Source organism: Pleurodeles waltl, chromosome 5 (assembly GCF_031143425.1).
Source record: "Pleurodeles waltl isolate 20211129_DDA chromosome 5, aPleWal1.hap1.20221129, whole genome shotgun sequence".
Taxonomy (NCBI): domain Eukaryota; kingdom Metazoa; phylum Chordata; class Amphibia; order Caudata; family Salamandridae; genus Pleurodeles; species Pleurodeles waltl.
The window spans coordinates 1,347,151,462-1,347,165,308 of record NC_090444.1 but is presented as its reverse complement, the minus strand read 5'-3'; the positions used below and the strand labels follow the sequence as shown (position 1 = coordinate 1,347,165,308).

The window sequence follows — 13,847 nt, the reverse complement described above, 5'->3', positions numbered from 1 at the left end:
TTCTTTCCTTGCAGGGAAGAAATTAGTTGATTTCCAGACCAGCAGCCTCAGATCGGTGCAGTGATGTTGCAGGTTTTGACACCCAGACACATGGCAGCGATGAAGCCATGCTGAGCTGGTGATGTGTCCATTTTAAACGGTAAAAAACTGTAAACTTTGCACTTGTATAGCACACTACTCACCCATTAGGGTCTCAAGGCACTGTACGCATACCGCTGTGGAACCCCTCCTGGCTTTTCCCTGTGAGGCACCCACTCCTGGACAGCCCCAGGGTGAAGCCAGGCATCCAAGCGCTGTGAGGGCCATTGTGGAGATTAAGTAAGCTATTGCCCAGAGTTACAGAGTGGGACCCATTAATTAGATGAGGCACAGAGGCGAGAATTATCTGGTCCAAGGGAATTGAGCCCAAGACCCTCCAAGGTGGTAATTGAACCCTGGTCCTGGTCCTGGGCCAGATCTCTGCATCAGGGTCTGCCGCTCTAACCATTGTGCCACTTACAGGTGATGCGTTGATTTTTCTGCTGCGGTGCAGGATGCTGTGTTTATTTTTCTGCCTCTTGGCTCCGCTGTGTGGATTTTCACCTTGGGTTTACCAGCTTCTCCTTTCAAGGGCCCAGGGACTGGATGTGGCACCACTTGGCAGAGTAGTGGTCTCAGCAACAGAGCCCAGGTGCTGGCAGATGAAGTCTTTGATGGTCCTGACACTTCAGAAAAGGGGGCAAGCCCAGTCCAAGTCCATGGAGAATCTTCACAAGTAGGACACAAAGCAACATCCAGTTTTTGTCCTCTTTAAGGCAGAAGAAGCAACTGCAGGCCAACTCAGCAAAGCACACACAGCAAAGGGGCAGTACTCCTCCTTCAGCTCTTCTCTTTGGCAGAGGTTCCTCTTGGTCCAGAAGTCTGGGTTTTGGGTCCACTACTTATACTCATCTCTGCCTTTGAAGTAGGCAAACTTCAATGGAAAATCTCTGTTGCCCAGGTCTGGCCCCAGACACACACCAGGGGGTTGGAGACTGCATTGTGTGAAGACAGGCACAGCCCTTTTAGGTGTAAGTGTCAGCTCCTCCCTCCCACTCTAGCCCAGGAGACTAATCAGGATATTCATGACACTCCTCAGCTCCCTTTGTGTCACTTCCTGAAGGAATTCACAAACAGTTCAACTGTCAGTCTGACCAAGACATGTATTCCACAGACAGGCAGAGGCACAGAATGGTTAGCAAGAAAATACCCACTTTCTAAAAGTCACATTTTCAAACAGACAATCTAACCAACTCTACAAAAATATGTATTTTTAAATTGTGAGTTCAGAGACCCCAAACTCCACATCTCTATCTGCTTGCAATGGGAAACTGCGCTTACAAATATTTAAAGGCAGTCCCCATGATAACCTACAGGAGAGATAGGCCTTGCAATAGTGAAAACCAAATTTGGAAGTATTTGACTATCAGGACATGTAAAACACACCAGTATATGTCCTACCTTTTAAATACACTGCACCCTGCCATGAGGCTACCTAGGGCCTACCTTAGGGGTGACTTATATGTAGTAAAAGGGACGGCTTGGGCCTGGCATGTGGGTACACTTGCCAGGTTGAATTCGCAGTGCAAAACTGCACACACAGACACTGCAGTGGCAGGTCTGAGGCATGTTTACAGGGCTACTCCTGTGGGTGGCACAATCAGTGCTGCAGGCCCACTAGAAGTATTTGACTTACAGGACCTGTGCACCTCTAGTGCACTCTACTAGGGAATTACTAGTATATCAAATATGCCAATCAGGGATAACCAATCATAATCACAATTTATACAGGGAGCACTTGCACTTTAGCACTAGTCAGTGGGCTCAGCAAAACAAAGTCCAGCACCCAGTCAAAAATACAGGAAGCAGTGGCAAAAAAGACAGAGGAAACTACGCCAAAGATGCCAGGTCTAACATGAAGGACGCCTCCTACATTGGTGTATGAGGGTTTGCATCCCTGTTTTTTAAACATGTATGGATAATGGAGTTTGCCTGTACCATTAGAGGAAATATTCCCTTCTGTGACCAGGTTGTATGTCTGAAATGTGTGTTCATGATTTTGATAGAAGTGTATGGGAGGATAAACTTTTCAGGTAGCTCACCCCTCTCTCTCCCTCACTTGACTACTGAATGGCTTTGAAGGTAGGCCTAGTTGCCAGCCAGGCCCTATGGTCAAATATTGTGTGCAGTGAGGGCTTGTCAAACAGTGGTTTGAGAATAGTGGACTATAGAAATATTTGAATTTTATGAAGTCTATAAACAAAAAGCAAAAGGCCACTGAAAAAAACTTTGTTAGGGTGAGGTATGGCTTTATTTGCTCATACAGTTTTAAATATATTCACAACAATCTCATTCCTGAAAAAACACAGTAAAAGTAATGATTTGATTATGAAATAAAACCTAAAACAATTTGAAAATTGGTCAGTTATATCTAGCTGCACAAGCAATAACTTTGCCACATGTATACGATGTTACATGTCACAGATGATTTTAAAAATGCAGCTGATTTCATCACCAGTGGCATCACATATCTTCTCATCATTTACATCTCCCATTACATCACCATGGTCATCCTGAGGCTATGCTGGTGGAAAATTATCATGTGTAAGAGCCTTTTGGTCAATGGAAATGAGGCCTAGGTCCAAATGAGAACCTCGCCTGGAGCTGGTACTTCCCTAGACCACAATGTGTTAGGTGTGATCTTAGGTGTGAAACCTATGCTATTTTACTTGAACATGGAACACGTATCAAAGAATCGTCTTGATAGTATTATCTTGGGAATACCATACATTGATCTAATTAAAGGATGCCTTCCATCATATGTCCAACCTGCATCTTGAATGGATATTTCTGTCCAGTTCAGAAAATAAGATTTTAAGAATTGTTATCAAACTCTTCATCACCTAATGGGGCCACAGAATGCAGGAAGTATACAGGTATCCACAATTATATGTTAGGCAAGTCGGGGGGGACAGCTTCATTATTCACAAAGGGACACTGCCTGTTTGTGCTTTTTTTGCAACTGCAACTTGTTTTTAAATTCAGGAAAATCTAGTCTACCGTGTGCATAGGGCTTTTTGACATAGTTATTACAAGACTTTACCTCTCCTATTTGTTACTCTCTGAAACCTCATATTTGCCACAATGAAATCTGGACATCAGGAATTACAATAGTCTTCGAGTGACAGACAACATCTTCTGAGACTGTTGTGATGGCTGGTCTCTGCTAAACTCCATGTGCAAGTGGAACTGGATCAAGCTCCACCACTGAATCTGACCACGGACATCAGCTTCAAGGGTTGGCATAAACCTCATAGATTTACCTGTTTCTATAACACTGGCGTGGGTGGTAGGCCCCACTCACTTCTTGAACTGGAGTGAACTAACCACTGTCTTCATTCTCACCATGGCATTCGTCTTCCTCCATACTGGCCACTGAGACATGATCTGTACAGACAATGTGGTAGTTATATTTTATGTGAATTGCAATGAGCCAAACAGGCACAAGATCCAGGTCGCTGATGGCAATAACTAGAATGACGTTGTCTCTCCCTGTAGCACTTTTATAACTTGTATGGAGGATATTTGTGCAGATTACCTCCGCAAAGATAAATGGGAGAGAATAGGTTAGCCAAGATCCGATATATTTTTGACCAGGGTAACTATGCAAACCCCAGTGTTTTGCCAACAGCACGCCTTTTCCCATTACATCCATTCTCTAGTCCAGCTAAAAGTTATTTTGGAAAACAGGAGCGAAGGTTGGTCACTACGGTAGAGCAGTGCCTAGTTTCGTCTCCAGCTCCAGACGTTGAATGTAAATCACTTATAAAGTTGACGTTTATTGGGGATAGTGCTTAAAATCCTTTAATGAATGAAGTTCAACATCAACATTAAAAATATAATAAATATAGAGGTATAAAAGCAAAAAAACGTGAACTATAATGAACAAAATATTTGAAAATATAAGATTTTTTTTTTTTTTTTTTAAAGCTCCTTTATAAAAATAATAAGGACAATTTTCTTTAAGTTGCTTTTTCCAAGAGATAATTTAACTTTGCTATGTGGCAAAAAATCCTGCGTGCCCAACCTCATGCAATGTAACTGGACATGACGAAAAGTATTTTAGGTCATGTGGGTATTTACACTTTAAAAGGACACACTATGAAACTCTACAGTAATCGGTTGTTGTCATCTAGTTTGCTGGTAAATTGGGCACCTTAGTAAGAAATGAGTCTGAATGTCCATCGAGTCATTCTGACTCACAAAGGGGATCATTTACAAGCCCCTTGTGCCACAGTAGTGTAATTTTTTCTGATGTTATGGCGGTGAAGAACAGTCCCCCACTCCGCGCTGTATTTACAAACTGGTGCAGTTGGACCATTGGACCAGTTTGTAAGCCCTTGAGTCACATTATACCTGTGCCAGGTACAAAATATGCAAAGGAGGCATTCCCCAGCCAGGAGGCCCTTAGGAATGGCACTGTGAAATCTACATTTCACTGCATCATTCTAGCGTAATTTTTTAACACCTGCCCAGGGCAGGCATTTAAGTGATGGTGTGCTTTATTTTATGGTCCCCTCATTGAAACAATTATTGAAATCAGAAATTCTGACACAGCTGTACTAACGAGTGCCACGGTGTGCTGTATTGAAATGTAACACTACCATGGTATCGCTAGGGGGGTGCAGGACGGTTCAAGCAAACTGGTGCATCGTGAACAATGCACCAGTTTGTGGTAAATAGGCCCAAAGTGAGAGCTGTTGAACCTGCCAATTTGTGTCACAGGTGTTTAGTGACAAGCTCCCAGTTTAAATTTAAGGTAAAATAGAGGAGATTAAAACAAAAAACACTTTCTTTTACGGACTTTTAATCCCTGTAGGAGGTATGGAAGGAGAGGGTGTCAATATCTTTCAATTAATTCAGCCTATATAATCATGGGAATTAATTGGAATTCCAGCCCATAATTATAATTTTTGCTGCAAAACTGCACAAATGCAGTTTTGCGGCAAAAAATATAGTGCCAGCTTCCGTCATTCCAAAGTACCAGCTGGGCGCCAAATTTATGGAATCCCACAAGCAGGCACTAAGGATGGGCTAGTGTCTAATGATGTTAGCCAGGTGGGGGAGGCGGTACGGGGGAAGGGTGTTTTGCCTCATAAAATGATGCTAGGCTGGTAAGAGGAAAAGAAAATGCCGTTAACCAGACTACCGTCATTTCCTGACACAAAACCATCCATACCACATGACTCCTGTCTTATAAAAGACAGGAGTCATGCCCACCACACCAATGGCCAGCACAGAGGACCAGTGTGTGGGCATGGCCATTGCACCCAGTGCCTTGCAGGGGGGGCCATTTCAGGGCCCCCAATGGCATTTAAAACCTTTTTATAAAATTACTCACCTACACTTCTACTACTTACCTGGGATGGGGACCCCCATCCTCTGGTGTCCCTCTGGTGTTGGTGGGTGTGTTCCTGGGGCTTGGGGTGGGTACCCGTGTGCCCATTCCATGATGTTTGACCATGGAAATGGGTCCACAGGTCCCTTAACGCTTGCTCTGACCCAGGCATTAAACAATGACGCTAAACAGGCTTAATGCCATTATTTAGGCCCGCCTCCCACTCATGCACCTTTTTTTCATGGGAGGATAAATAAGGCACTAGGGGCTTTGAGTCATTTTTTGGACGGGAACGCCTACCTTGCATCTCATTGACGCAAGGTGGGTTCACGCATCCAGAAAATGACATTAACTCCAATATTTTGACGCTAGACAGGTCTAGCATCAAAATATAAATATGGAGTCCACTTTGTGCTGAATTTGCATTGAAAAAATGATGTAAATTCAGAGCAAACAAAGTATAAATATGCCCCTCAGTATTTACTTATCAACCAAGGCTCTACTGCTTGGATCAAAATTATAAAACGCAATGAGGCCGATTTAGTGCAGCACCACTTTTCTAGCGCTCCTTAGCGCCCCCCTAACACCACCATGTGCGCGCCGCGTTTCATGTACGGCGCAGCATGGTGGAAGTTAGGGAACTAGCATTATATTTTGTATGCTAGTTCGGTGCTTTGCAGGATTAGGGTAAAAAATGTTGTCGCTAATCCTGCAAAGCCCATTGAGGTCCATTGTAAACAATCGTGTTCCTCCTTGTAACACCTGTTTAGAGCAGGCGTTAAAAGTGCCAAAAGAAATTGACGCAAAGACATCTCTCAGATTTGTTTACCCCATTTTCTCGCCCCCCCCAATGAGAAAACACCCCATTTGCATACATTGCACCACTTTGTAAATTTAGCGCAGCAATTTTGGTCACGTTGGGCCACATTAGCATAAAAAAGATGACACTATAGTGGCGCAAGGAGGCACTAAGGGCTCTTAAATCTGCCCCAATATTTAAATGAGCACTGACTAAGCCAATGTATCTGGCATTATTGTTCTATCAAACAAAGGCAGGCATTGCACAATGCAGCCAGACCTGGTTTGTGTGATAGGTAAGCTTGTACTGTGTATTAATATTTAGCCCTCCACCACAACAGAATTTCTAATGCTATAAAATGCAAATAACATTGGTTTATTTTTAGAAAGAATAAAAGAGCTATTGAAATTTAACATGGCATTCTGAGACCACACAAGTCGGAGACCTTATGTTATGCCTGTATATTACCCTTAACAATCCAGAATGGATCACGGAGGACAAGGGGGGACTTTATGTACGTGTGTGTATGTGTATGTGTACGCGCTTGCTGATGTAAAGAAACCTATAATGTAGGTGAATGGTGACGCAGTCTTGCTGTGAATGTGTTTCCCATTGCACTGTGGTCTGTATCTCACAGCTACTTGACAGACACCAAGGAGAACTAGACTGAGGAATACACTATAGCATGCTGTCCAAAAGCATCAATGCAACCTTTTCAGTGAAGGAAAATGTAACTGTAGTTTTGATGATGAAGTGCTGTCTCCACACCATTACTGCATAGATCAGGTTGTGCATTTACTTGATGCTTATCTTGGCACCACGCTCATTGCTGACATCAAACACCAGAGCAGGCGATAGAGGAGCACCATTAACACAAAGACAAATACCAAGCCCTGATACCAGAGTCCATCTTGTAGTGAAGAAATACACCTTGAAATCAGCAGTCAATATATTCAATATATTGACTGATGTCTGTATTTTTTAACATTCAGTCTACCCCCCTTAGCATTGATTCAAAATTGTGTTGGATCCCACATAACAGAGAGGGGTGCGGACAGGCAGGCAGCTTAATTTGTATTATTCATATAGTAGCTGAGTGTTACATTTAGGGGCTTATTTACAAGGAGTTTGCACCACTGAAGCATCAACGTTTGACGCAGCGGCGGTGCTAAAACAACTCCAGGTTTACAAAGTGACCCCAGCGTAATTTTGTAACAGCGTCGGATCTGGCTGCATCAGATACTGACAATAATATGCACGGTAGCTGTTCCACCTTTAAAGGTGACGCTGCTTTGATGAAGCCGTATTTACGAGCTTTCAGAAAAATGACACATGCTAAGGAAAAGAGGCACTAAGTCTGACTAGCGTCACAATTTTAACGCGTGGTCAGACCACGCAATAAATTGACTCTTTGGCACAGGTACATAAAGAGAACACACACAAAACACTCTGGCAACCTGGAGGACAACATGGATTTACTCCTACTACAGCTTGGGGCACCGAAAACACCACTGCAACCCCCACCATCACCACCACATCCACCAACACCGCAACAATCACCACCATCTGCACCACAGAGGCAGCGCAGGAGAAAGGGGCGCATCTACCACCAGCAGATATCCCTGTTTGCCCTCAGGGAGGAAGAGGTCATCACCTTCTACCAGACGCGCAGGGAGTCCATCATCCAACTGCTCGCCTCATTGCACAAAGACTAGATGCTACGGTCGACAGGGTGACCAACTTACTACCACTGACCAAGCTCCTGGTCATGCTACATATGCTTCTGTCTGGCTCTTTCCAGACCACTGCAACATGAGTGGGAGGAGTATCATTGCCACACTTCCTGCACAAAAAATTCATCCCCATAATGCAGGCACTCTTGCATCAAGGTGCTTGGTGGCCTGTGTTGATGCTAGGCAGCAATTTGTGCACCACTGCAGGGGGAGAGAACAGGAAGGTGCCATATCTTGTAGATATGGTGCATTTATGCCCTTTCCCACTGGCACATAGCAGCACAGCAAGGCACTTGCTCCGCCATCCTGTGCCATGGGCCCGGTAAATGAGGTCCTAGGTGCTAGATGACAAACCATGGCCCATGCGCAGGTGACATGTAACTGTACAAATGTATAATGGTATGTATAATAACTCCAATCTCTCATATGTGTGAAGTGTAATGCTACACACAGACATCACTTACCATGCTTCTGAGGCAGCAGCCTTGGCTGGAAGGTGCTCCCACATACACAAATTATATCCTGAAATCAAAGAAGAACACCTACAACCCCTGATGCAAGGACAAATGTGTACCTGCTAGCTAACTTGTGTGCAAGTCTAGTTGTATGAACCCAGAATCTGCAGGAGGCCCTAAATATTGTGTACCACTTCCCCTTCTTAAAGACGTAGCACAGTGCAGGCCCCTGGAAACGGCATTAGACTGGCATGATCGACATATCATGTGGTCATAACTACACATAACACACATGGGAAGGACGTATGCAAATACAGTAATCCAAAACAATGACATTGATTATTTTCTGTTACATTTCAGCTGACCAAGGATGTAGCATCCAACAGTGGGTCATGACACCATTTGGAAACCCACAAACTGAGACAGAAAAGGCCTACAACTGGGCATGCAGTCGTACGAGAAACACTGTTGAGTGGACCTTTGGTCTACTCAAGGGCTGGTTTCGCTGCCAGGACGTTTTGGGTGGTAGACCCTTGTATTCCCCCTTCTTGGTCTGCAAGATAATATTGGGCTGTGCAATACTGCTCAATATTGGTGTCAGGATAAATGTCCCCTGGGACAAGGATCTGGAGGCACCAAGAGAAGAGGAGGAGGATGAGCCACAACATCAACCTGACCTCCACAACACTACTGCAGGTGCATGGAGACGTGCACACACCGTACAGAAATTCTGTAGCTAAGCAGATGTGACTGAAGGCATTACTGCCAAACAAGACAATAAATGAGTCACTCTAACCTATATCGTGGAGTGTTTGTCAGAGTCACACTTAAAAAATAACACACCCATATGCAGGAAACCATAAGGAGGACACAACAGTTGTCAATCAAGTGTGAACACTGTCATCATCCTCAAAGTACCAGACACAATGCACTGATCTCTTAGAAGTGTGCTGTGTAATGTATGCATTGCCTGTCGAACAAACATGTTGAACTGAAAACACTTATATCTGACAATGAATTGTTGGTACAAAAGGAAAATGCAGAGATATGAATCACTATGTGATGCATTAGGGCTAAACTGTATGACAACGTATGTAAACTGGAGTCATAAACTGAAACAGTGGATCAGTGTGAGATACGTGTCAAGTCAATTGGTTAAAGATTTATGACAAACAGTAAGCATATCACAGTGTGCAGTACACCTGTATGTGTAGCACAGTGTCCGACAAATCTGTGATCATTTTGCATGCATGCCTATCAATGGCATAGCACTTCATACTGTTACCAATATGTCTGAGCACATCAGGACACAGAATGACTTGTAAATGTATGTGGGACTGTTAGAAATGGGGTCTTTGGTTGACAGTCAGGTTACCCCCTGTTCAAGCAAGGACCCTCACTCTAGTCAGGGTAAAAGAGAATCACCCTCAGCTAACCCCTGCTTACCTCCTTGGTAGCTTGGCAGAGCAGTAAGCGTAACTTCAGAGTGCTAGGTGTCAAGTATTTGTACCAACACATATAGTAACTTAATGAAAACACTACAAAATGACACAACACTGGTTTAGAAAAATATGAAATATTTATCTAAACAAAACAAGACCAAAACGACAAAAATCCACAATACACAAGTCAAGTTATCAAATAAAAAGCAAAAAGTGCCTTTATGTAGTTTAAAACACACACTAACACTGTTAGCGTGAAAATGAACCCTGGGTGCGTCAAAAATAACCCCGCACGGGCAAGTGTGTGTCAAAAAGGGCTTGTCGATTTCACTCATGAGCGAGACCTTGCGTTGTTTCTCCTTTCGTCAGGTCGCGGCGCGTCATTTCTTCTCTCTCAGCACTCTCAGGTCCGGGCAGGCTTTACGTTGTTTTTACATGCCCAGTGGTGTTTGCGTCAGAAATCCAGCCGCACGATGCTCTGAACGCAACCCGCAATGCGTGGTTATCTCCCAGCCTCCGTCAGCGATGGTGCACGTCGTTTCTCCAGCTCTGTGCATCGATTCTTCGGTTGCGTTTCTGACGAGCGTCGATTTTCAGCCGCAGAGCAGGCAGCGCATCGTTCCTTCAGCCGCAGATCGGAGTTGCGTCGATCTTTTCCCTGCACACCGCTCTGTGCGTGGATTTCTTCCTCTTAGGCTGCAGGCTTCTCCTTTCACGGTCCCAGGAACTGGATGGGCACCACAGGGCAGAGTAGGAGTCTCTCCAGAGATAAGTCCTTGCTGTCCCAGAGACTTCAAACAACAGGAGGCAAGCTCTAAATCAAGCCCTTGGAGATTTCTTCTCAAGATGGAAGGCACACAAAAGTCCAGCCTTTGCTCTCTTACTCTGGCAGAAGCAGCAACTGCAGCATAGCTCCACAAAGTACAGTCACAGGCAGGGCAGCTCTTCTTCCTCAGCTCTTCAGCTCTTCTCCAGGCAGAGGTTCCTCTTGGTTTCCAGAAGTGTTCTAAAGTCTGTGGTTTTGGGTGCCCTTCTTATACCCAAATTCTCCTTTGAAGTAGTCCTACTTTAAAGTAAAGTCTCTTTTGAATGTGAAATCCTGCTTTGCCCAGGCCAGGCCCCAGACACTCACCAGGGGGTTGAGGACTGCATTGTGTGAGGGCAGGCACAGCCCTTTCAGGTGTCCACTCCTGCCCTCCATCCTAGCACAGATGGCTCATCAGGAAATGCAGACTTCACCCTAGCTCCCTTTGTCTCACTGTCGAGTGAGAGGTGCAACCAGCCCAACTGTCAAACTGACCCAGACAGGGAATCCAGAAACAGGCAGAGTCACAGAAATGGTATAAGCAAGAAAATTCTCACTTTCTAAAAGTGGCATTTTCAAACACACAATCTTAAAATCAACTTTACTAAAAGATGTATTTTTAAATTGTGAGCTCAGAGACCCCAAACTTAAAATATCTATCCGTTCCCAAATGGAATCTACAATTTAATCAGATTTAAAGGTATCCCCCATGTTAACCTATGAGAGGTACAGTCCTTGCAACAGTGAAAAACAAATTTAGCAATACTTCACTGTCAGGACATATAAAACAAATTACTATATGTGCTACCTTAACCATACACTGCACCCTGCCCTTGGGGCGACCTAGGGCCTACCTTAAGGGTGTTTGGTATGTAAGAAAAAATAAGGTTTTAGGCCTGGCAAGTGAGTACACTCGCCAAGTCGAATTTATAGTTAAAAAGGCACACACAGACATTGCAATGGCAGGTCTGAGACATGATTACAGAGCTACTTATGTGGATGGCACAACCAGTGCTGCAGGCCCACTAGTAGCATTTGATTTACAGGCCCTGGGCACCTCTAGTGCACTGTATTAGGGACTTACTAATAAATAAAATATGCCAATCATGGATAAGCCAATTACATACACATTTTGTAAAGGAGCACTTGCACTTTATCATTGGTTAGCAGTTGTAAAGTGCCCAGAGTAACAAAAACAGCAAAATCAGAGTCCAGCACACAACAAACTGGGGAACAGAGGCAAAAAGTTAAGGGAGACCACGTCAAGGATGAAAAGTCTAACAGGGACCATTAGTTGTAATGACCATTCCCCCAATCCACCCCTACTCCCTGTGTACCTGTCAAAGGATATAGGGGGTCATTCTGATGACCGCCGGGGCCAGGGTTGGAGGGAGCACCGCCAACAGGCTGGCGGTGCTCCACAGGGTATTCTGACCACGGCGGTTCAGCCGCGGCCAGAAAGGGAAAACCGGCGGTCTCCCGCCGGTTTTCGGCTGCCCTGTAGAATCCTCCATGGCGGCGCAGCTCGCTGCGCCACCATGGGGATTCTGACACCCCATACCGCATCCTGTTCCTGACGGCTCTGGATGGCGGTATGGGGTGTCGTGGGGCCCCTGGGGGCCCCTGCAGTGCCCATGCCAATGGCATGGGCACTGCAGGGGCCCCCGTAAGAGGGCCCCACTTTGTATTTCAGTGTCTGCTTTGCAGACACTGAAATACGCGACGGGTGCCACTGCACCCGTCGCACCTTCCCACTCCGCCAGCTCAATTCTGAGCCGGCGTCCTCGTGGGAAGGCCGTTTTGCACTGGGCTGGCGGGCGGCCTTTTGGCGGTCGCCCGCCAGCCCAGTGCAAAACCCAAAATACCCTCAGCGGTCTTTCGACCGCGGAGCGGTATTTTGGAGGGGGGAACTCTGGCGGGCGGCCTCCGCCGCCCGCCAGGGTGAGAATCACCCCCATAGACTGCAGCTGTGGGTGAGTACTCCTCACAAGCACACCCATACTTAAGCCCAGCAGAGTCATAATCATGTCCTAAACAAGACCTACTACATTGTGGAGGGAACTTCCATAGTACACAAGTATTACTTCAGGAGTCAGGATATGATTGGGTGCCAATTAACCTACTCCCCAGCAGGAGCAACTAAACCAATACTAGTGTGCTGCAAATTGCATAACACATGTGCAGGGCATAACCTCCCTTGGTTCAATGACAATGTGGAACATGAAGAATGGGATGATGAGTATGGTGAACATGGTGAACATGGTGAAGATGGGGAGCAAGCACAAGCTGTAACATCAACAGCAACAACATTTCTCTGATGTACTATATATTAATCATGTGTGTGGTACATGTGTGAATGACTCACACTTGTCAGAAGAGTGTGAGTAAAAGAAAAAGTGTATCTATGTAAGATAACACATATCATCACAGTCAGTGTGTTGCCAAATGACCTGCCCAGTCACAGTGTGAGAAAGTCATCCTGTTTGCATATACAACCAAATTTGACTGAATGTTGGTGAGTGACCCTGGCTGTACCTTGGATTTGCTAACCAGGCCTAGGGCCACTACTCTGAATAAAAGGCATATGCAGAAGTGGTACAAGTACAACTGAAAAAGACAGGCCCCTGTCAGCCCCTAATAGATAATAGTGCAAGGGAGAATCAAACTACCTATACGTCCCTAGCAGATAGTAGCACAGGGAGGTTTTTGACTGTCCAATGTATGTAAAATGTGATGCCAGGTGCAGAGCCAATCTCTGGAGGCAAACTGGCAGTGTGTACCCTGATGGCAGGACCCTGGATGGGGGAAAATGAGAAAATTGTACCATTCACATATCCCTTAACATGTGTGTTCTAGCTATCACAACACTTACCGGCACTGGAGACTGCAACCCCTCCCACCAATTGCCTGACAGCCTGCAGTGTGCAATGTGGGACACAGCATATATTGGGAAACGTTCTAGTTGTGGGTGTGCAGCCCACATTCCAAGGCAAATCCATTGGATCCCTGGGGGTAAACTAAGCAATGGATTCAGGTGCCAACACATAGTTGGCACATGGGGCAACCCTTCAAATGTATAGTGTCAGCAAAGCATAGGAAATGTGCCCTATGCGAGGTCTGATCCTTGTAATGCAAGTACTTGCACCCATGTACACTTACAAAACATACATTGGACACATGGAAAGAGAGGAGAGTGT

At 45.2% G+C, this 13,847-nt stretch overlaps 1 protein-coding gene across 1 annotated transcript in view; it reads right to left on the bottom strand.

Annotated features, from left to right (window-relative positions):
• Window positions 1–13,847, bottom strand: part of ME1 (malic enzyme 1) — a 1,525,515-nt gene that overhangs the window by 676,091 nt on the left and 835,577 nt on the right. The window lies entirely within an intron of this gene.